Source organism: Triturus cristatus, chromosome 2_1, assembly GCF_964204655.1.
Source record: "Triturus cristatus chromosome 2_1, aTriCri1.1, whole genome shotgun sequence".
Classification (NCBI taxonomy): Eukaryota; Metazoa; Chordata; class Amphibia; order Caudata; family Salamandridae; genus Triturus; species Triturus cristatus.
The window spans coordinates 69856735-69879985 of NC_140581.1; the positions used below are offsets into that span (position 1 = coordinate 69856735).

The window sequence follows — 23251 nt, forward strand, 5'->3', positions numbered from 1 at the left end:
TGTCCGCATCGAGCAGGTCTTGTAGTTCTCATTCAACGGCCTGTTGCTGGTGGAAAGGAATCCGCCGGTGGTGTTGGGCTATGGGCGCCACCTGTTCATTGATATGTAGCCGAATTTGGCAGCAAGTCATCTTCCCCAGGCCAGTGAACAGCTTCGGAAATTTTCATGTCACATCAAGCTCATCATCTACGCGATACAGAATGTCCACCAGGCGCAGTCGTTCTGCAGTTGGAAGGCTGAGGGGGCAGTCAGCTTCCGGCCCTTCGATGACGTGAATGTGTGCAGGGATTGTCCGATCACCATATGTGAGTTGCGTAGAAAATTTCCCCACGCATGGGAGTGGCTTTCTCGACATCCAGGTATATACTTTTACATGGGCGGGTCGCAGCGACGGACGAGGCTTAATTCGCTGGTATTCTGCTACTGGCATGTAGTTCAGAGATGCTCCACTGTCCATGACAAACTTCGTGTGGTGTTTTCCTACTTGAATGTTGAGTCGGGGGTATTTTCTGAGTCGGTCAGGGTCCGCGACCATGCATACGTACTCGTCACTGTCTTGCGAGATGGGCGATAATAAACGGGAGTCTTGAGACGACGGGTGCCTTTGTCGGTGACTTTTGTATGATTGACAACTGGACTGAGAGGAACCCGTTGACGAGTCCCGCCGATCCCGTACTGCTTTGGCCTGGTGTCTTGTGCCAGCCGATCTAGAAGCCCTGTCATGATCTTCGGGTGCGAGCCTTCTGTTGTTTCCACACACATTTTCGAAGTGATTTTCTCCTCCGCACCTACGGCACTCCTGACCCATGGCGGGACACCCATCTGTGTGAGGTAAATCATAACCACAACGATAGCACTTGAGATGCCGATCTCTCCGTCTGTTGTTGCGACTGGAGCTGCAATGTTTTCTACGCGCCGTCTGTTGGTCCCTCCTGTCTCTTGATGGCCTGTGTTTCGCTGGCGAGCGTCTGCGTCCGCCGTGCGATTGAATTCTGAAGGCTTGCTCGCGCTTCTCACCTCTCCCAGCCTCCATTTTCTTGGCATATTCATCCGCTTGGTCATGCACACGCGTCATCTATTCGATCTCGTCGAGAGAGTAACTATTCTTTAACAATTTCCTTCTCAGCGATTCGGATTGACACCCTTCAATGACCCTCAGGCGCAGGGCATCCTCTGTCGAGAAAGAATCAAATTTGCAGTAGCGGGCCAAGCGTCTGAGGCGGGTGATGAACGTGCACATGGGCTCATCTTTTTCTTGAGAAGCAAGATTGAAAGTGTACCTCTCATAGGCTATATTTTGTTTGTGAAGGAATTTTTTGTTAAGCGCCGCACACACCGAGGCGTAGGATGCCGCATCCACAGCCGGTAGTTCTTTTATTATTTGCCAAACATCCTTGCCTATCAGGTTGCGTAGCGCTATTAATCGTTGGCCAGGATCCACCACCTGCGACCCCGCCATGAAATCTTCGAAGTCCTCGAGCCATTCCTTCCATCGAAGGCCCATGCCTCCGCCAGTTTCAAGGACCAGCGGCTCAGGTGGGTGCAGGAAAGACACACCGAGCATGCCCATCTGCCCAGAGATGGGTGATGTAGACCCAGACTGGCGGACCGGTGACGTCAAAATGACAGCGACTTGGTACTGCCAGATCCTAATTCGTGTTTCTGTTCACCTTTGCCGGACGTGGTTACAGTTACTCAGCTCCAGTCCGCTTTGTCTTGCTATCAGGTAACAGTTACTTGATTTAATTTTTTTTTTTCTTGCCAATGCTTGTTGACTTTTTTTTCCCTTTTCCTTCCAGTTACCAATGCTTGATGATTTTCTAGACCTCCTCTCGCCTCGAGAAATGTTTTTTTTTTCTTGCCAATGCTTGTTGACTTTTACACTTTCCTTACAGGAACCAATGCTTGATGATTTTCTGGCCTTCCTCTGGCACGCGACAATGCTTGTTTGCACCTTTCAGCTTCTGCCTGACTTAAAGATGGCCTCCAGAGTGTCTTCGCAGGGGATTGGTGCAGGCGCCTGACTCAAAGATGGCCGCTTCACTAGCACACGCCCCTCCAGGCTCGATCACCTCACGCAGGCCACAGCTCCTCAGCCAGTCCAAGCACACTGCTCCACACGTGCACGCTAGGGAGGGCACTCACCACGAGTCTTCCATTTGCAGGCAGCGCATGCTAGGGGTGGGCACCCTGATCGTTTTTTCGTCTTCTCCACGCGCGGGACCACCACACGGAGTTCCACCGAGGGGAGACACTTCCGCTGCACACGCGCACACCGGTTCCACGGGCACAGGCACGACAGGCTTCTCCACATGAGCGACCGGGGTAGGCACCCGCGTCGCGATCCTCACCCGCACAGACGCGGGCGGGGTGGGATCCCGACCCGCGCTGAATCGTCGCCCTGAGCGCTCTCCTCACACGTCGCCAGACCAGGCAACTTCTCCCTTCAGGGGTGTACCACGCGCTTCGTGGCCCACCCTCGTCGCCAGCTCTAGTGTCTGCAGAAAGCACCACGCAGACACAGGTGTTAGAGGCTTATACGTCTCTTTATTCTGCACGTCTCGTACCCTCAGTTGCCTGCCTCTAACTAACTTCTCCTTTCCCGGGCTATCCCTTGCCACGCCCTCGTCCCGCCCCTTCCTACCTCCTAGCCCGAGGCGGTCCTAGCAACCGTCTCATTCAGCCCCACATTACAGGTACCTATTTCGGGTGGGTGCGTAGTGTTTGCAAGTATATTATGGTATGAAAAAAACTTGCTGCCTCCTTCCTGGCCTCCAGCAATTTTCAGAAACAATTAAAATGCCATGATGACTTTGGTGATTAATGTTCTTCCTAGAGAGAGATGGAGTTTTGTCTAGTGGAAGGCTTGACTCCTGGAAGGGTAGCACAGAGGGTTAATGTGCCTGCTGCAAAGAACATGTACCATGCAGATCACAAAGTGCACTGCTTTAATGGGGGGACCATTATGAATGGTCATTTAATGTCAGCTGTAGAAGATGGATCCCTGAACAGTGTCATGAATGTGCATGTTTGCATTGTGCGGAGGGGATTACCAGGTAATTATTCACGCAGCTCTCTGATGGATGTCACATGCGGTTTTTCTGAGACCCCAGATAGATCATGCAGTCTGTGTGTTCTCTTTTGTTCTGCCAGTCACCGGTGTATTCAACTGTGTAGCCTTGGACCGTGTCATGTATGTGCATGTAGCTTGCATGATCGAGGTAACTAGTAGCGGTGATACTACGTGTCTCTCGGACCTCTTTCAAGTGGTCGCCATCCTTTTTCCCCAGCAACCCCCCCCCTCCCCAGGGGTGGCAATCTGAGAGATAGCCCCGGGCGCCACAAGCTCTAGCTATGCCTCTGCCCCCGATGTCTCTTTCATGCATTCCTGCTGCACGATCATGCAGCAGGAATAGCCACTAGCGGCAGGGTTTTTTTTTTTTTAGGTTTGGGGTTGTTTGTGGGAGCAGCCCCTCAGGCAAGGGTCGCTTCCCTTATGGCCACATTATTTTTTTAATATTTTAAAGTTCAAACAAAATCAAAGAAGTAGCAGACGATACGTTACAAGAGGAAAAAGTGATGTGTGCATGTTACAAAAGAGTACTAAATACAAGTAGAGGTAAAATACTGCAATAAATGGCAGACACTCAGAAAACAAGAGCAAACGTTACGTTACATGAGGCAATGGTGGTAATTGTGCTTGTATCAAAAGCAAACAAAATACAAGAGGTTGCAAACAATACGTTACAAGAGGAAAAGTGACATGTGTGCAAGTTAGAAAAGAGTACAAAGTACAAGTAGAGGTATAAAAGTGCAATAAAAGGCAGACACTCAAAACACAGGAACACACTGGGAAGGCACTTCTATAGGCATGGAGAACAGAATTTCCTATAATGTAAAGACTTCCTTCAGACAATAGAGAGGGCGTGAATTAAGTTTGGAAGTGTCTTTGCAGGAGAACTTTGAGGTCAGTTTTGAAGGACTGGGAAGAGGGGGTGGTCCGGAGCTGAGGCTGAGTTCCAGATTCTCGCCGCGTTGCCTGTAAAGGATTGGGCCATCGATCTTTCCTTCTTGAAAGTGGGAGGTTCAAGCAATAAATTTTGCGCAGTACGTGATGGTTTAGAGCGTTATATGCATATGTGACATTAATGTTTTTTTCTCCTTTTTATTCTAGTCTAAAGCTTTTGATTCCTGTTTCCGGTTTCGACAGTGGTTGTTCTGCAGTTTTGTGTAGTTGCATTCTTTTGGTAAGAATTTTTTTTGTTGTATTTACTCCAAATGAGTAATATTGTAATGTTTGAATGAATTTTTTTGTAAGTGATGTCATAATGGCAGCATATTTAGTTAGTGGTTTGAGCATGAAATTCTTTGCGATGTGTTTTGCATAGTCTTATGTGTAATTTCTTTTCTCTTTCTTTTTTAGTGGGATATTGTTGATCCATACTGTGTCTGTGCAGAGTAGGTGGTGGTGAGTAGATTAGCTGCCTTTAGCAAGTGAGTGGTATTGTTTTGGTGTATATGTGTTTTTGATAAAGGTGCTTTTTGTTTATTACTTATTTTACAAAGTGTTTGTTGTTGTTGACTTGTTTGACAAGTTACCTTTATTAATAAGCATTATAGCTAGCCGTAGAATGACTGCCCAACAGGTGGTCGGTATGCTTCTTGAATCTTCCTCTGATCATGATTATGAGACTGACAGTGCGTCAGAGGGAGAGGAGGGAGGGGAAGATTCTGGCAGTGAGTTTTCTCCCCACATGGAATCATCGGATGATGAAGGTACTCTCAGTGCAGATGAAGGTACTCTTGGTGTGGATGAAGCAACTCTCAGTGCGGATGAAGTGCCTGTCTTAGAGGAGGAAACTGCTGTGCCGATGGTGCAAGAGGCATCCGGATTGCAGTCTGAGGCTGCTAGGCTTCCTACTGGAAGTGCTGGACTTTGGGTTGATCCAAACATGGTTCAGCTGGTGTTGACTGCCTTTAGCGATGATGCAGGGTGTAGTGTGGATTGAGAACACTTTTTGCCTCTACAGTTTTTTCAGTTGTTTATGGATGATGTATTTTTGGGTGAGATTGTTGAGCAGACAAATTTGTATGCTGAACAGTTTTTGAGGGACAACAGTGCCAAACTTAGGCCCCAGTCTAGAGCTACCCGGTGGACTCCCACATATCTGGAAGAGATTAAGAAGTTTTTGGGTTTGACTTTATTGATGGGTGTGGTAAGGAAGCCAACCTTGGCTTCAAATTGGTCTACTAGCCCCTTGTTGGCAACTGCCATGTTTCCTTCAGTTATGACTCGTAATCGGTATTTACGTTTGCTACGTATGCTGCATTTTGTTGATAATTCTATGGCGTTGCCACAAGATCATCCTGACTGTGACCGTCTTTTTAAGATTCGGCCCGTGCTTGATCACCTTGTAGATCAATTTTCTGAGATCTATACACCAGGGAAAGAAATATCTATTGATGAGTCTTTAGTCTTGTTCAAGGGCCGTTTGGTTTTTAGGCTGTACATCTCTAGCAAGAGGGCACGCTATGGAATTAAGCTGTATATGTTCTCTGAGAGTAGGACAGGATATGTTTTTAATTTTCGTGTGTACACTGGTAGAGATTCTACTATTGACCCCCCAGGTTGTCCGTCCACTTTTGGAGTTTCAGAGAAAATTGTGTGGGATCTTGCTAGAAGACTGTTTAACAGAGGCCACCATTTGTACCTTGATAACTTCTATACTGCTGTTCAATTATTTAAGGAATTGTATAAAGTGGATACTTTTGCATGTGGCACAATCCGCTCTAACCGTAAAGGTTATCCGAAAGAGCTTGTTTGCAAAACACTTCAGAGGGGGGCAGTGCAGTTCCTTGCGTAGTGATGAACTACTATCTGTAAAATTTGTGGACAGGAGGGATGTGTACATGCTGACTACCATCCATGATGAGAGTACTTCACCTGTGGCTGTTTGGGGTCAGGTTGCTGAAGTGCGCAAACCTGTGTGTATTCTAGACTACAATAAGCACATGGGTGGTGTTGACAGAGTAGATCAGAGGTTGGAACCTTAATCTGCTATTCGGAAGGCTTATGTTTGGTATGAGAAGTTGGCCATCCATGTCTTCGAATTAGCACATTTAAATGCTTTTATTGTGTTCAAGGAGTGTTCTCCTGCGTCAAAGTTGACATTTCTTCAGTTTCAGCACTCTGTGATAGCTAGCCTTGTTGTTGTGGAACAGGCAAGTGTTCCTAGATTTGGAGTGGTGGAGGATGTGGCTCGATTGAAAGATCGCCACTTTCCTGATTTCAACCCTCCCACACCATCAAAAGATTTTCCCACTAGGAGATGTAGAGTCTGTTGGCGAAGAGATAAGCGGAAGGAGTCTCGTTATTTCTGTCCCGGGTGTCCTTCTAACCCTGGGCTGTGTATGCCTGCTTGTTTTAGAGCGTACCACCTGGCCCTTGCCTGACGTGGGTACTTGGGCCTACCACACAAGTGAGGCACCATTTTTACCGGGAGACCTGGGGGAACGCTGGGTGGTGGGAAATTTGAGTGAGCCCGGTGATGCCACAACTTTACCACACAAAAATGTCTGAAAAATGTGATTTTTTTCAGCTAAAATTGAGGTTTGCAGGGGATTCTGGGTAAGGAAACGTTGGAGGATCCAGGCAAGCCATACCTCCCTGGAAGCCCCCAGCTGTCTAGTTTTCAGAAATGTATGGGTTTGGTTGGTTTCCCTAGACGGCCTCCGAGCACCGGGCCAAAAACCCAAGTGACCCCCCTTGCAAAACCAGGTGGTTTTGAGATAGGCAATTTTGATGTCGCCTCACTACGTTTTGGGCCCTTGCCTGTCGCGGGTAATTGGGCCTCCATTTTTACTGGAAGACCAGGGGGAACGCTGGGTGGTGGGAAATTTGAGTGAGCCCAGTGATGCCACAACTTTCCCACACAAAAATGTGCGAAAAATGTGATTTCTTTCAGCTAAAATTGAGGTTTGCAGGGGATACTGGGTAAGGAAACGTTGGGAGATCCACGCAAGCCATACCTCCCTGGAGCCCCCGGGTGTCTAGTTTTCAGAAATGTATTGGTTTGGTAGGTTTCCCTAGATGGCCGCTGAGCACCGGGCCAAAAACCAAAGTGACCCCCCTTGTAAAACCAGGTGGTTTTGAGATAGGCAATTTTGATGTCGCCTCACTACGTTTTGGGTCCTTGCCTGTCGCGGGTACTTGGGCCTCCCACACAAGTGAGGCACCATTTTTACCGGGAGACCCGGGGGAACGCTGGGTGGTGGGAAATTTGAGTGAACCCAGTGATGCCACAACTTTCCCACACAAAAATTTGTGAAAAATTAGATTTTTTCAGCTAAAATTGAGGTTTGCAGGGGATTCTGGGTAAGGAAACATTGGGGGATCCACGCAAGCCATACCTCCGTGAAAGCCCCCGGGTGTCTAGTTATCAGAAATGTATGGGTTTGGTAGGTTTCCCTAGATGGCCGCCAAGCACCGGGCCAAACACCCAAGTGACCCCCCTTGTAAAACCAGGTGGTTTTCGTCAGGGTCTGCAAGTACCCTCTTACCTTCAGGAGCACTTGCTTGTTTCGCAGAGACCCTATGAGCCAACTTCCCAGAACTCTACCAAATAACCTATGACTTGTACCTTACTCTAGGCTAAGAAATAGAGCCCCGGGAGGAGGGCCGGATACTGGACGCACGTAGAAATCCTGTTGTCGACCTGGGAGGCAACAGAACATAGATGTAAACTATGCGAACCTAGTTTCCTATTTTACACTAAGTTTAATTCTAGTCTTTTTAATTTGCCTTTATTTAATAGAAACTTTTCCTACCTGCGATCTGGGGAATTCTTGATATGCGCCCAGCAGTCTTGTGAAGGTGTAGGAGTGCAGATTGATGAAATGTTGTTACGAATTCGCTCTGTACCTTGTTGGTTATTTGCTTGTATCTAAATAAACAAACATAACATTTACTTTCTGATCTTGCAATTGAATATTCTATTTTCACATTTCTATTACGACTTTCTTTATATACTACAAAGCCACTTACTTTTATGAGCGTGCACCAATAATTATTAAGCCTTCACCAGACCTGTAACATTTTGGGTAAAAAACATGCTACACAAAAACATACGAAAATCACTTTTCACAAACTTTTTAGGTCTCGGGACCATCCGGTCTGCCGAAGGCAGAACCGGAAGTCGAGAGATTTAATGACTTGGAGAAGAGGGCCTTGAACCAGCCCCTCTTCTCCCCTGTTCTCCATTGGCTGGCCTCGTAAATGCTGGCCAGCCACTGGAGAAGAGGTCAGTCACTCCGATTAGGCCCCGTCCTTTTCGGATCGGGGGGGCGTGTTTTTTGCGAAAAGTCTCAGGGAGGAGACAACAGCAAAACAGGCCCCCGAATCCGAAAACGACGCTGCGTTTCTCCGAGGCATTTCTGCTCTGCCTCGGAGAAAGGCGGTGGTGTGCTTGATTATGCTTGTTTTTAACAGACCTGACAAAGGTAATCACTTGTTGAAAGCAGCGTGCTTAGGCTTCCGTGGGGCACTAATTGTTTTAATGGCATTTTTAAGAGTCAGCCTTTGTAAGGTTCAGAAACCTGATCCAGGCGAGATCCCCCCCCCCCCATCCCAGCAGCCTTCTGCTCGCGAAAAGTTGTAAGCTTGTTCAGAACTCTTTCAAAAAGAGTCCAAACCTCCGTGTAATTCTTCCCCAGAGAAGCCGCTTAATGTGTGTTTACAACGTCTCAGTGTTTAAGATGTGGTGCGGATCAAGGGCGAGACACAGACGGTTGAAGGGGTGTCAGAGTCTCCCCCCCAAGGCTTACCTTCTGCTTGGTGGGTTGTTCCTGCAGGGACGAAATAAACTACCACCCCGTTCCCCGCCTTGCCCTAGTCGAGGTTCGGGCACCGTCTAGGATAAGGGGGTACCTGGGGTAGAAGCCAGAAAGGTGCAAGTCTAGAAGGCACTGGACCCCACGCTGTGAAGGAGAGAAGGGAACATGGTTAACTTCCTGCCCCGTTCCTTCTTCTTCCACCTTCGTGTCGTGCCCCGTCTAAGCAACCCTGTTTTACCTGGTACGAGGTGTAGAGAGCCCGGCCTCCGCTTCCTGTTCTGGGTGGGAGTGGCCGCTGGATTGAGGGCAGCTCCACGGACCAATAAACAAGAAGAGCGAAACCAGCGCTCCTGCGCAACTAATAACGTACTCCAGCCTGTTGGAACAGAGCACGAACCAAAATCAAGGAAACAAAACCAGCGCTCCTGCGCAAATAATAAACGGGCTCAATCCTGTGGGGTCAGAGTAAGTACCAAAATGAAGTAAACAAAACCAGCGCTCCTGCGCAAATAATAAACGCGGGTATCTTCCCCGCACACCTTCCGTGGTGTAGTGGCAAGCAAAGTGTGTAGGGTTGTGACGGCAAAACCCGCCGTCTTTCTTGCCAAGAATCGCCTTTGGTTATGAACAGTACCTGTGCCGTAGGGGTTCCGCAGCAGCGTCCCTTCTTCGGCGGATGGTGTCTTCTCCGGAGTGGCGTCTCTCCGTCCGTGGCGATGACGAGAATTCAAAGCGGGTCTTCGCCGGAGTTCCCGGCTTACATGCGTGAGCAACCGGAAGTGAGTATTTAGACCTTCCGTGTTGTCCCACAGGTGCTAGACCGCTAACCTCCTTCCTCGAGGAGCGGGCAGCTCGCAGAATCATGACAAGGGGACTGTGGGCGCAGGGAACGCGAATGAGAGATGATTGGAACAATCCCAGGGTGTGAAGCGAGTGGCGCAGCGTGGCTTGGAGCGTCGTGTGCAGCAAGATGTGAAATAGGGAATGAGAATTATAACGAGTCAAAACAGAGGCAGAGCGGGAAAGATAGAATTTAAAGCAAAGATAAAATAAGTAAAGAGACCGAAAGGGACAGGCAGAAAAAAACACGAAATGTAGAGAAAAGGAAAAATAGACCAAGAAAAGTTTGCAAGGCTCAAAATATGAGGCAGAAACAATGAAACGGGGCGGTGGGCAGGCACAGGCCCCCGTCTCTGGGGTTTGGTGAGGAGGAGGTTCCCCCGCCCCCTCCTGGAGCCGGTCAGACTCAGCAGCAGCTTCCCCCAGGAGCGTCCCTTTCATCTTGCCGCTGCTGGCGCCTGCAAACAGCCTCACTCCGTCTGCAGCCATCCACCGTAAGCACCCTCCCCCCCGATGCCGCCCGTCCTCCCTCCCTCCAGCTACAGAGACGCATACCTCAAGCCGCAGCAATACTGTGTTCAGAAACGCGAACTCTCAGGGGCTAGGTTCTCACCCTCTGACGAAAGTGCTTGTTTTTATTTGCTTTTGCCCATGCTGCGCAGCATCTTACCGATGCTCTGCAGCAATGCAAAAAAGGCTTTGGCAAAGCAAATAGGTCTCGCAGGTGCGACCTACTGGTTTTGCCAATCTATGTTTTTTTTGGACACTAATGTAAAGTCCTGTTTCATAGCTCCAGGTGACATGGATTGTTACTATGTGCACAAGTGTGTGATCTGTTAACGTGATTTGCTTTGTAAATAGTGCGCTAGACACTGAATATTTTGTGGACAGTCATGGGGAGCCAACGTGAGACACATAATACAGAGGAGATAGGGTCAGGTTTCTTGATTGCGTGTCTTCTATACATTTTCTGCCGAGTAATCTTATATATATTTTCTTACGTGTAGCTCTGTATGTGGAAAACACGGATTCTTGGTGGTGACAGCTCCAAGGCAGCTGCTCCCCAGAATGCGTCTCTGGAGATAAACCATTCATCGAATCGCATTCATTTGCAAAGTCGTTGATTGCTTGCTGTCAGGGTTGGTGTTTTCATCACTGCCCTGTGTAATGTGACCTAAAGCTCTCTCCCAATGGGATTAAATTAAGGTATGTCAGTGAAATAGCACATCAGCAGAACGGACAGATGGCCATCCCTTTTATGCTATCACATTCTATCCTATTTAGGTGCAAGAGGGTGACCTCACATAACGTGTGTTTGTAAGGTGCACGTTCACCAAGAAGAATATCATGGCACTGAATAACAGACGTTTATTATTACCAAACTCACTGGTACTCATTCTATCGACCTCAGAAGCATGAAAGGCTGAGTGGACCCGCCGGGATTTGAATCTGTGAACATGAGGTCAAACACAGGCCTCCACAGCATGTGCATTAGTCCACTGAGCCAACAGGCCCAGCATAGGAGCTATTGGGTCTTTCTTCAGTGCTATTGTCCTGCCAACTCCAACACCCCACATCCTGTTCAGTCTCCATGTGCCTTCCTTGCACAGTATATACTCCCTGTCGATTTCTGTCTGCAGCCTTTTTTAACGTTGATATTAGCACAACCCATTAGAAGACCCATATTATCTTTGAATAACTTCTTGAAGCTGTCCCCAACTTTCCCCGATAAGTGTTATATCCCCTCCTCCATTCAATTGCAGCAGCCCCTCTACCGCTTTTATACCCCTGGGTATTTTAAATATCTCTTTCATATTCCTCATCCTGCATCATTGCTGCCCATGCTAGGATATTTATGTTATGCTTTCAATAGCGATTAAAACAAAACTTCAAGACCCAGAATGCAGTGTTCTTTTGGCTTAATAAACAGGCAGAACTGCAGACATGGAGGCACTTGACAATTCGCGCTAGGCCTTCTTAGAAGAGTGCCGCGAGGACCTTAAATCGACGTGAAGCGCGGGTCAGTGGAGAGCTGGACAGAACCCCCATAATTTTGCCACAAAAAAAGCAAAATTTGTGATACCAAACTCCAAAATTAGCAGTATTTTTGCAGCAGGCAGAACATATGCTTATAACAAAAATACCGCTCAACCACTACCGGAGACTCTGATAAGTCTCTTTCTGTGACAAGGCAGAGTGCCCAGCAGCACTGTGCCATGGAACAGGAGGGTGTCTAATGCCAGAGAGTGCATATCTAAATTTGAAAACGCAGCTGTCTCTAACATCGTAAAGCCACTAATCCTAAAGTGTGCAGGGCAGCAGGCGGCAAATGGAGTGGCAGGTAAACTGGAGACTTGGGAGTGAGCGGGCAATGGGGGTGAGGAGGGCGCCATGAGTGTCCTTGGGTTGTTGGGGGAGAGGTGTTTCCCAAGGGGAGAGGGGAGGGACAGGAGAGGGTGACAGCCTAGAAGCGAGGATGAGGAGTTACGGCCAGATCTGGTGATTTTGGACCTGGGATACCAGGTTTGAGTCCCAGCGTCGGCTCAACACCCTGTGATTCTGGGCAGATCAGTTAATCGCAAATACATTAATCTCGCCAGTGCCTAAAACAAGCATTTACAATGCAATGGTCTTGGCAATGGTCTCGGCATGGCATTTAGAGCTATTGGCATTGCTCATGACATTATTTTTGTTTATGTTTTTGTTTTTTAAAAACATTTAAAGAAACGGCATTGTTATTTACAATGTCAATAGCTTAATCACTCTCAAATGCGAGACCTATTGCATTTGCACCCACACACAGAGCCACCTACACACACACTGATTAAGCTATTGACATTGTAAATAACAATGCCGTTTCTTTACATGTTTTAAAAACAAAAACATAAACAAAAATAATGTCATGAGCAATGCCAATAGCTCTAACTTAAACAATGCCGAGACCGTTGCATTGTAAATGCTTGTTCTTTTAGCTGAAAGTCCAAGTTCCAAAAGCATTATCAATGCTACATAGTTGAGAGTTCCAAAAATTATAGTTCTACTTCACGTAGGTATAGTACTTCAAGCTTTCTTGCGTAGGGCGCCAGAAATTAAAATCTGTACTTAGCTCTTTATTCTGTGACTTTCTCTGTCCTTAGATCTCTTTGGTGAAGCGATGGTGCCCTCCTGTGGATGAAGACAGAAGACGCGGCAGCTCCGAGATTCAGGTCAGTTCTTCGTAGATTTCAGGAGGCTAAGCACTGAACATGACTGGGTGTGGCTTTAAATACACCTGCCACACCCAGAACACCAGATCCTTTCTTACGTGACTCACGCACGTAGCGCGAGTCGCGTCTTGCCGATCCCGGTTTTGAGATCGGGCCGGCTTTTGAATGCAGTGCGCTTCGCTCGCTGCGCGCTAACTCTGCATGTAAGGGCATCGAATTACTAGATCAATACATACAATAAAGAAATGTATAAATCATGAATATTAAAGCAACGCTATACATTAGAGAAAGAATAAAGCTTTCTACAGCATACAGTTACGGATAATAACACAATAAATGATTCTTCATCATAAAACACATTACAGATCTCAATTCAAGGAGCGCTGGTTGCACGGGACAGGGGTGGGTTTTTATACGGGGATAAATCAAGGCGCTTTATATGAAGCGTGACCTTGATCTTGTATGTACATGATGCTTCATGAAAGTTTTGAGATAGGCAATTTTGATGTCGCCTCACTACGTTTTGGGCCCTTGCCTGTCGATCGTACTTGGGCCTCCCACACAAGTGAGGCACCATTTGTACCGGGAGACCCGGGGAAACGCTGGATGGTGGGAAATTTGAGTGAGCCCAGTGAGGCCACAACTTTCCCACACAAAAATGTGATTTTTTTCAGCTAAAATTGAGGTTTGCAGGGGATTCTGGGTAAGGAAACGTTGGGGGATCCACACAAGCCATACCTCCCTAGAAGCACACGGGTGTCTAGTTTTCAGAAATGTATAGCTTTGCTCAGTTTCCCTAGATGCCCGCAGAGCTAGGGTTAAAAAACTAGAGCTAGGCACTTTGCCGAAAAAGGGTCATTTTTCACTGCGAAATTGAGGTGTGACCCCGTTGTGTTTTGCGCTGTTTCCTGTCGCGGGCACTAGGCCGACCCACACAAGTGAGGTACCGTTTTTCTTGTAAGACTTTGTGGAATGCGGGGTAAGTGGGAATTTGTGGATCTACGCAGATTCCAGGACTTTCCACCACAGAAATGTGGGGAAAATTAGTTTTTTTTGACAATTTTTAGGTTTGCAAGGGATTCTGGGTAACAGACCCTGCTGGGAGGCAGTCAAGTCACCCCATCCTGGATTCCCCTGGGTGTTTAGTTTTAAAAAATGTATAGGTTTGCTAGGTTTCCCAAGGTGTCCGCAGAGCTAGAGTTCAAAAACTACAGCTAGGCACTTTGCCAAAAAAGGGCCATTTTTCACTGCAAAATTGAGGTGTGACCACGTTGTGTTTTGCGCTGTTTCTTGTCGCAAGCACTAGGCCGACACGCACAAGTGAGGTACCGCTTTTCTCGTAAGACTTTGGGGGACGCGGGGTGGGTGGAAATTTGCGGATCCACGCAGATTCCGGAACTCTCCACCACAGAAATGTGGAGAAAATATGGTTTTTTTGGACTATTTTTTAGGTTTGCAAGGGATTCTGGGTAACAGACTCTGGTGGGAGGCAGTCAAGTCACCCCATCCAGGATTCCCCTGGGTGTCTAGTTTTAAAAAATGTATAGGTTTGCTAGGTTTCCCAAGGTGTCCGCAGAGCTAGAGTTCAAAAACTAGAGCTAGGCACTTTGTCAAAAAAGGGTCATTTTTCACTGCGATATTGAGGTGTGACCATGTTGCGTTTTGCGCCGTTTCCTGTCGCAGGCACTAAGCCGACCCGCACAAGTGAGGTACCATTTTTCTCGTAAGACTTTCGGAAACGCGGGGTGGGTGGAAATTTTTGGATCCACGCAGATTCCGGAACACTCCACCACAGAAATGTAGAGAAAATATGTTTTTTTGACAATATTTAAGGTGTGCAAGGAATTCTGGGTAACAGACCCTGGTGGGAGGCAGTCAAGTCACCCCATCCTGGATTCCCGTGGGTGTCTAGTTTTAAAAAATGTATAGGTTTGCTAGGTTTCCCAAGGTGCCCGCAGAGCTAAGGTTCAAAAACTACAGCTAGTCACTTTGCCAAAAAAGGGCCATTTTTCACTGCGAAATTGAGGTGTGACCACGTTGTGTTTTGCGCCATTTCGTGTCGCAAGCACTAGGCCGACTCGCACAAGTGAGGTACCGCTTTTCTCGTAACACTTTGGGGGATGCGGGGTGGGTGGAAATTTGTGGATCCACGCAGATTCCGGAACTTTCCACCACAGAAATGTAGAGAAAATATGGTTGTTTTGACAATTTTTTAGGTTTGCAAGGGATTCTGGGTAACAGACCCTGGTGGGAGGCAGTCAAGTCACCCCATCCTGGATTCCCCTGGGTGTCTAGTTTTCAAAAATGTATAGGTTTGCTAGGTTTCCCAAGGTGCCCTCAGAGCTAGGTTTAAAAAACTACAGCTAGTCACTTTGCCAAAAAAGGGTCATTTTTCACTGCGAAATTGAGGTGTGAACACGTTGCGTTTTGCGCCGTTTCCTGTCGCGGCCACTAGGCCGACCCCCACAAGTGAGGTACCATTTTTCTCGTAAGACTTTGGGGAACAAGGGGTGGGTAGAAATATGTAGATCCACGCAGATTCCAGAACTTTCCACCACAGAAATGTGGGGAAAATGTGGTTTTTTTGACAATTTTTTAGGTTTGCAAGGGATTTTGGGTAACAGAACCTGGTGGGAGGCAGTCAAGTCATCCCATCCTGGATTCTTCTGCGTGTCTAGTTTTCATAAATGTATAGGTTTGCAACATTTCACTAGGTGCCGGCAGACCTAGTGCTGGAGCGGGTTATACTTTTTCTTTTTATATACCCGCTTCATTTTCGCATGTTTATATTAAAACGAATAATAATTAATCATAATACAATTAATGGTTTGATGTATGGTGTTTAACCAACCGTATTAACAGAAAGAATACACGTGGGAATGCATTTGCATGGCTAAATAATATGTGAACTAAGATTGTATGCATTTTAATATGATAAGTGTTGCTTTTATGATGTTATTGTAATTTGTGCTTAATAATATGAGTATAAACTGCTTTAAATGTTGCGTATTGCTAGATAAATACATACACATAAGGGTATTAGTACGGGGATAACACTGTTTATCATTTCTATGTATTAATTACGTTTGTATATGTTTCTTTACTTAAGTTGGCCATTTGGGCCCACGAAAAGATGGCTTCCGACTGAATCCTGACTAAATTGAATGACATCACCATTGAAACAATGGAGAAAGGCGCCTGCATTGACTACAGCAACTGTGTCCCCACGGTGACCTGTCACAATTGTGCCCAGCAAGGCCACCCTGGGCGAAGCGCCAGTTCCCCTGGATGTGCAAATAGGCTACTTTTGAACTGTTGAACTTAACCTTTTCCTACTCATCAATACATTTTCCCTATGGGAACAACGTCGAATGTTGCCTGATGCACCAAGATGTACTTTATCTAACCAATCAGGGCCCCTTGAAACGTCATTTGTAACATTTGGAATGCCAATTTTACTATAAATAATGGTAGACTAGAGAGGTATTAGGACCACCTCCCGAACGTCATTTTCAGTTTCCTGATGTTATGCTGACGGAGAGGACGGTGACTCTGCATGACAGAACAGAACTTTGACGAATTGACTGATGACCAGACACTGACTTAGAAAATGACAAATAGCCAGAATAGGTAAATATGACAAAACGAGATTGATTTATTAAGATTTAACCTGCATTTAATTAGATAAAACAATTGAATTTACACATGTGTTGAGTTGTTATTTCATTGAAAGGTATTGTCTGGTTATTTAGAAGTATTAATGTTTCGTTAAATACAAACAACTAGTTTGGTCCGATCGACCTTAGTATGGAAGGGATGCTAAGTGTGATTTAGGGTGAGAGGTATTTCCTTCCAGAGCAGTATTGGGAAATAATTTCCCTCTCGTTAGGTGCGGATAGTTTGATGGAATGAATGTTGGTGTTATGGGCCCCACCAGCGTATGAATTGAGTGATGTGTGTGACTGAGAAATCATTCTGTCTGTGGTAACAGAGGGGAATAGAGAATCCCGAACTGCGTCAGTTTTCTGGTAGCAAGATGAGGGTTACTATTGTTTGGTTTAGTGAATTTGCTTGTATATAGCTTATGGATTATTGATTTGTATTAATATATGTACTAACCCTCTATGTTGAAGTCGTGTTGAGTTTTATGTAGTTTGTACGGCTTCTGGGACGTAGGAAGTCAGTGATAGTTCCGTAGCAGAGCAGAGGTAAGCTCTGCTCTCGACAAAGGCGAAATTGTTGGCCCTGTATGCACACAGGGAAAACGTGTAACAATTGAAGTTGCGCGGTTCGAATCGGTAGCATCGTCGTGTGCTGCCATTAGAGATATTTTCTGTGTGAAAAGAAGTGTGTATGATAGCGAAGGTTACCTGTGAAGTTCTGGTCTTAGGTACCAGGGATCCTATTGGCATACCGATAACGCTTATCACTGGAAAGGTAATAGGTACTCTCTGAGATTGTTAGAAGGACAAAGTAGTGGTAAGCGCTGCTTTGTTAACGTGTGTCTTAATTCTGTAGTAGGACAGACTGTTCGCTGTTCTCGGAAAAGGCAGAATTCTGTGTGAATGTACTACATTTTCTGTATGAAAGCGTGTGTATGAAAAAGGCATTTCGGTTAATTGCGAAACTCTAGTTTTATTTCTCAGGAGCATTGCTTCTCCAACTATGTGTCTTAATTCTGGAGAAACAGTTAATTGATGCTTGATAGAAGGGTGAAGTAGAGGGATGTGCTACTTTATCAACGGAAGTAACGATTCAGTAGTAGGGCAGAGGTAGGCACGCTCTCTTAAAGAACGGAATTCTCGTGGGAAAGGTCTATTGCTATTCTTTGGTTAGCAGAGCAGACAATGGAGATGTGTTTATGTTGTAACTAATAGAATTGTAGAAATTGAAACAAAGTCTACCAAGTAGTTGTGTAAAGGAGGGGTAGACAGGAAACAGGAGTCAGGAGCGACTGCTGACGTCAGAAAGACCGCGCTGGGATTGGCCAGTGGGTCAGAACAGCAGAAGCGCCCTGATTGGTGCATCAGTGTGCGCCGTGCAAGGATTGGAAGAAGTACAGGGTGACGTAAATGCTCCAGGATTGGTGCGTTAGTGTGAGTCGCGCTGGGATAGGAGGATTGTGAGAGTGACGTAGACGCTCCGGATTGGTGCGTTAGTGTGAGTCGCGCTGCAATTGGACAAAAGACCGTACAGTTGTAAGAAGGACTAGCGGTTCACGGAGACAGGAAAATGTATTATCATGCGACAGAAAAGAAGAAGAAAAGTCTGTTTAGTAGAATAAAGGGATGGTTTGTGAAGGACAAAAAGATTGTGACGAGAGAAGGACAGTTTCTTCCTCCAACGAAAACACCCGCATCCTTCATGGTTGCAAAATATGGATATCATACTTGCATTTGGTTAGACAATTGGGTGAAGTATACAAAAGAGGACGGAGTCCTAGCTTTCCCAGAACATGGTTCATTTAATTTCGCCATTTTGAGGAATTTGCGGGAACGGATGACGAGTTTAGACCTAGACCAACACAGTTTGAGGCGCTGACTGAGTGGGAAGACGAGATTCATGAGCGAGAGAAACAGAGAAGTGGCAGTAGATACAGATACATGTTTGGACGACAGTATGATCGTGAAAACCATAGTGATCGAATGAGGAGGTGGCGAGACGCAAGTATGACTGAAGGACTGTTTCCCGTAAGAACTGCAGGGGAAACTGAAGGGAGAAAGTATGTAGGAAAGAGACATAATGTAGAAACTAGAAGGTATGGAGCGAATGAATCAGAGGACGATGTTCTAGATGACATGTTTTACAAAAACCACCACCGTATAGACAAGAACCAGATGCTTTGACCCCAAGTGCCCCAAGGAGAGAAACCCTGCGAATAATTAAGACAGAAACTATGACCCCAGAGGTAAAAGGAAGTAACTTCATTAGAGAAGGAGAGAAAGAAACAGAAAATAAGACCAATAGTGAAAATTCTATGGAATTAGCAAAAACGACACTGGAACTGACTGAGAAAATAAGAGAATTGCCCAAGAATCTAGAAGAAGTCACAGTTCCCGTAACAATAGGTCCAGTAATGCCCATTTTTGAGAAACAGAAAGAGAGTGAACATTGTCTAACGGTTCCTTATACGAGCAATAGACAGGTCAAACAACCACAGATGAGAGCAAGAGAGAATCCTTGGAGACATACAATGAGTATAATCGAACCGAATGCATCAAATAATCCATTTTTGAGTCCAGATTCTACAGAAAGAAACAGGATGACAGGAGGATCAATGTTAGAATCCCAACAAATTTCAGAACAATGGAATATAGAGAAATCAGCAGGAATAACTACAGATGAATTGATCGAATGGTTGAAAGGCTTGCAGGAAAAAGAAAAGGAATCCCAAACAATTGATGTGGCCAAGTTACGTATGGTACTAGAGGAAATAATAGTAGGGACCATCCCCACAGAGAAGCTGAAAAATTACCAGGATGAGGAGTTGTTGTTTCTGTGCAAAAGTGTCACATGGAGAGCGAAAAACCTACATGACAGGCTAGAAGAAATAGCAAGCGAAATGGGAATTGACATGGACAAGGTAAAAGCTTTACAAAAGCCTTACCGAGTGGATTTCACTGAAAAAGATATTGAAAATATGAATACCACAGGACGAATAGGACAGATCAAAGAAATAATCACATTGTTCAGAAAATGGGGTGATGTGGACAGATGGAGAAGTAGGTGGTATAAAAAACGAGAGGATGCCTCAGATAGAACATTTCCAGCATTCCCCGTGAGAGAGAAAGAAAAGGTAGTGACAGAATTTCATATGAGAGAGATTCCAGGAGGGGGATATGTACATGTCCCATGGACAAGACAGGATATATTGTCATTTACAAATGATTTCCCTCGATTGCGAGAAAAGCCCGTCGAGTGGTACAGACAAGTAGATAGATTTGTAAAATTGTCAAAAGTACTATGGATTGATTTGAATAGCTTATTTGGTATAATAGTACCAGCAGACTTATAGACAGAGTGTAAAATAGTGATAGATTGGCCAACCAAGGAATACTCAAGGGATCCTAAAACAGGAGCACCAGACCCCGAAGTAATGAAAAAATATGAGCAAGTTATGGAATTCTTGAAGAACAAGGTACCTCCCAAAGAAACAGACTGGGTAAAAATAGATCGAACACATCAGGAAGTGAAAGAATCAGTTCATGCTGGATGTATGATGTTACAACGCATACATTTACATCGCGGTACATTACATCGCGGTTTTTACAACGCAAGTCGTTACAACGACTTGCGTTGGAGGGCGCTGGACTTAGGAGTAGTATAATTTACTATTCCAACTCCAGTCTACGTACAGTAGGGAAGGTGTTGGATAGTAAATTATACTATTCCTTGTCCTAGAGCGCCATCTAGCGCAAGTCATTGTAACAACTTGCGTTGTAAAAACCACGATGTAATGGCATTGCGTTGTAAAAGTTGCGTCGTAAAGGTTGTTTACCGTTCATGCTTACTACGAAAGACTAATACTAGCTTTCAAGCAGTTTAGTGGAGATGAGAATCTAGGTGAAAAGGATTTGAGTCATTTTGTATACAGATTTATATATGGTTTACGTCCTGAAATTAGTGATATGATAAAGTAGCACACTGTCAATTGGCAAAGCAAGAAAATTGATGAAATATTGAGAAATGCTAGATACTTTAGTGATGAGATTGAGGTCAAGCAACAAAAACTGAAGGAGAAAGCTATGTGGGCACAAGTAAAAGTCGCAGAAAACAGGAAGCTCAATTAGTGGAGCAGACCAAAGATACAGGAATGAGACCAAGATTTGGACCATGAAAAGGGAAAGGTAATATAGAAGAGGCTAAAATGAATTTCCCATGCCATAATTGCGGTAGGATAGGGCATTGGAAATCCGAGTGTAAATTTCTCACAAACACTAACAGTGAAAATTCATCCTTGAATCAACAGGTGCAGCATCAGCATGAGGTGAGTGGCCAACAGCAGCAACAGCAGAAGGCTGCTAATCCACAGATTCAGGTGCCAAAACCGCCTTTACCACAGAGCAGAAATACACAGAAGTATAGTAACGAATTGGGATTCTACAACGAAGAACAGGTAAACAAACTACCACGCGCAAGCGCTATTTCGCAGTATTGGCTGCGGAATGATGAGAGTGATTCGGAGGAGAGTTATTAACAGTGCCGAAGGGAGGAAGAAGAGTGCGTACTTGGCGCAACTCTAGAAATAGACCAGACAGGACCATTTGTGGATGGGAAGGTTAATGATGAAAACATTACTTTTCTAGTCGACACTGGCGCTACACGATCAACTGTCAGGTCAGCTGATGTAAAGAATCTTCCTCTTTCGGATGAAACAATCCAAGTAGTTGGTGTGTCCAACAAACAAATTAGAACATACCTTACAGAACCAGTAAAGGTCAGAATAGGGAAATTTTCAGACATGCATCGCTTCGTGATGTGTGACACAAGTCCTGTGAATTTACTAGGAAGGGACTTGTTGTGTAAGATGAACTGCACCATATGTTGTACTCCGGACGGAATAGCATTTGAAACATCAGATGAGGATGTATTGTATAAAATGACCATAGCTAACAGAGAGAATGATGTTACTGAGACATATGCCATATTTAATCCTGAAGAATTGCCACCAGAGTTAAAACAAACAGTAAAAGCAGGAGTTTGGGACTTCACTGGAGAAGATGTAGGACTTATGAGAAATGTAGACCCGGTAAAAATTACTGTAAAAGAAGGAGTAACCTATCCGAACATCCCACAATACAGACTGACACCTGAAATAATTGAAGAAGTAACTCCAATAATTGAGAAAATGATCAAACAAGGAATTCTCAGGGAGATAATGAGTAGTCCATGTAATTCACCTATAATGGGACTGAAGAAGCCTAATGGAAAGTTTAGAATAGTGCAGGATTTGAGAAAAGTGAATACAATTGTTTTACCATGCTGTCCCATCGTACCAAATCCATCAGTGATATTGTATCAGATTCCCCATGACGCAGAATGGTTCACAGTAATTGATTTGTGCCATGCTTTCTTTTCAATTCCTTTGCATCACGACAGTCAGCAAATTTTTGCATTTCGTTTTGGAGAGCGTATTTTGGCATGGTGCCGAATCCCACAGGGGTACACAGAGAGCCACTCAATATTTAATCAATTGTTGAAGAAATCTCTGGAGACCTAGCAATGCCTGAAAATTCGGTTTTGGTCCAGTATATCGATGACCTACTTGTGGCATTGAAAACACGTGAAGCCTGTGAGGTAGATACCATTGCCTTATTGAATCATTTTGCAGATGGAGGACTTAAAGTGTCACCAACAAAATTACAGTTTCGTAAGAAAGAAGTACAATACCTAGGACACAACATTGAAAAAGGACTGAGAAAAGTGACTATAGACAGAATCAGAATCATCAAAGGAATAAAAGCTCCTATGACACAGAGAGAAGTGAGAATGTTCCTAGGAATGGTTGGTTATTGTCGTCAGTGGATAAGCAACTTTTCCCTGATTGCAAAACCACTGGTAAAATTGACAAAAGTGAGGTAAAAGACCCCTTTGAATTAAACAAGGAAGAATTGGCAGCATTCAAGAAATTGAAGGACAGTTTATGCGAGGCACCTGCACTAGGTATGCCAGACTATGAGAAGGAGTTTGAGTTGTATTGCAGTGAGAGAAACGGATGTGCACTCTCAGTGTTAATACAAAAACATGGAAGATTGAGGAGACCAGTTGCATATTTTTAATCGATGCTTGACCCAGTAGCTGTAGGTTTGCCAGGATGTCTGAAAGCCGTAGCTGCTACATGCCGAGGTTTAGAGCAAAGCGAAGGAATTGTGATGGGATATCCATTGAGAGTGTTTGTACCTCATGATGTGGAGATCCTTTTAACAAGGAGTCGAACACAATACATGTCACATAGTCGGCTGACTAAGTATGAGAAGGTCATTCTAGGTGCAGCCAATGTGATTCTTGAGAGATGTGTGAACGTGAATCCAGCAACATTGCCTGATGTCGAGAGAGTGGAGGTAAGAGACGAAGTTGATCATGATTCTTTGGATATACTTGATTTTTGCACAAAACCACGACCAGACATAAAAGATTTGCCATTGCCAGAAAGTGATTATGTGATGTTTGTGGATGGATCTTGTTTGAGAACGGTTGAAGGATTGTTGAGTGCGGCATATGCAATATGCACATTTGCAGCAGTCATGGAAGCATCCCACTTGAAAGGAGTTAAATCTGCTCAAGTGGCGGAACTCGTGGCATTGACAAAAGCATGTAAGATTGGGAAGAATGTGAGAGTGACAGTGATAACTGATAGCCAGTATGGTTTCGGA

At 45.2% G+C, this 23251-nt stretch overlaps 1 protein-coding gene across 8 annotated transcripts in view; it reads left to right on the top strand.

Moving 5' to 3' along the window:
• The window catches only part of LOC146863756 (uncharacterized), a 458228-nt gene that overhangs the window by 52288 nt on the left and 382689 nt on the right, over positions 1-23251 (top strand). For 3 of the 8 annotated variants that reach the window (XR_014969104.1, XM_085627918.1, XM_085627920.1), the window contains exons 3-5: positions 4175-4247; positions 4424-4468; positions 12810-12878. The exons of 3 other annotated variants lie outside the window; for them this stretch is intronic. The gene's annotated coding sequence lies outside the window, so the exon portion shown is untranslated. The remainder of the gene's footprint in view (positions 1-4174; positions 4248-4423; positions 4469-12809; positions 12879-23251) is intronic. 2 more of the 8 variants (XR_014969107.1, XR_014969108.1) reach the window with 1 other exon arrangement.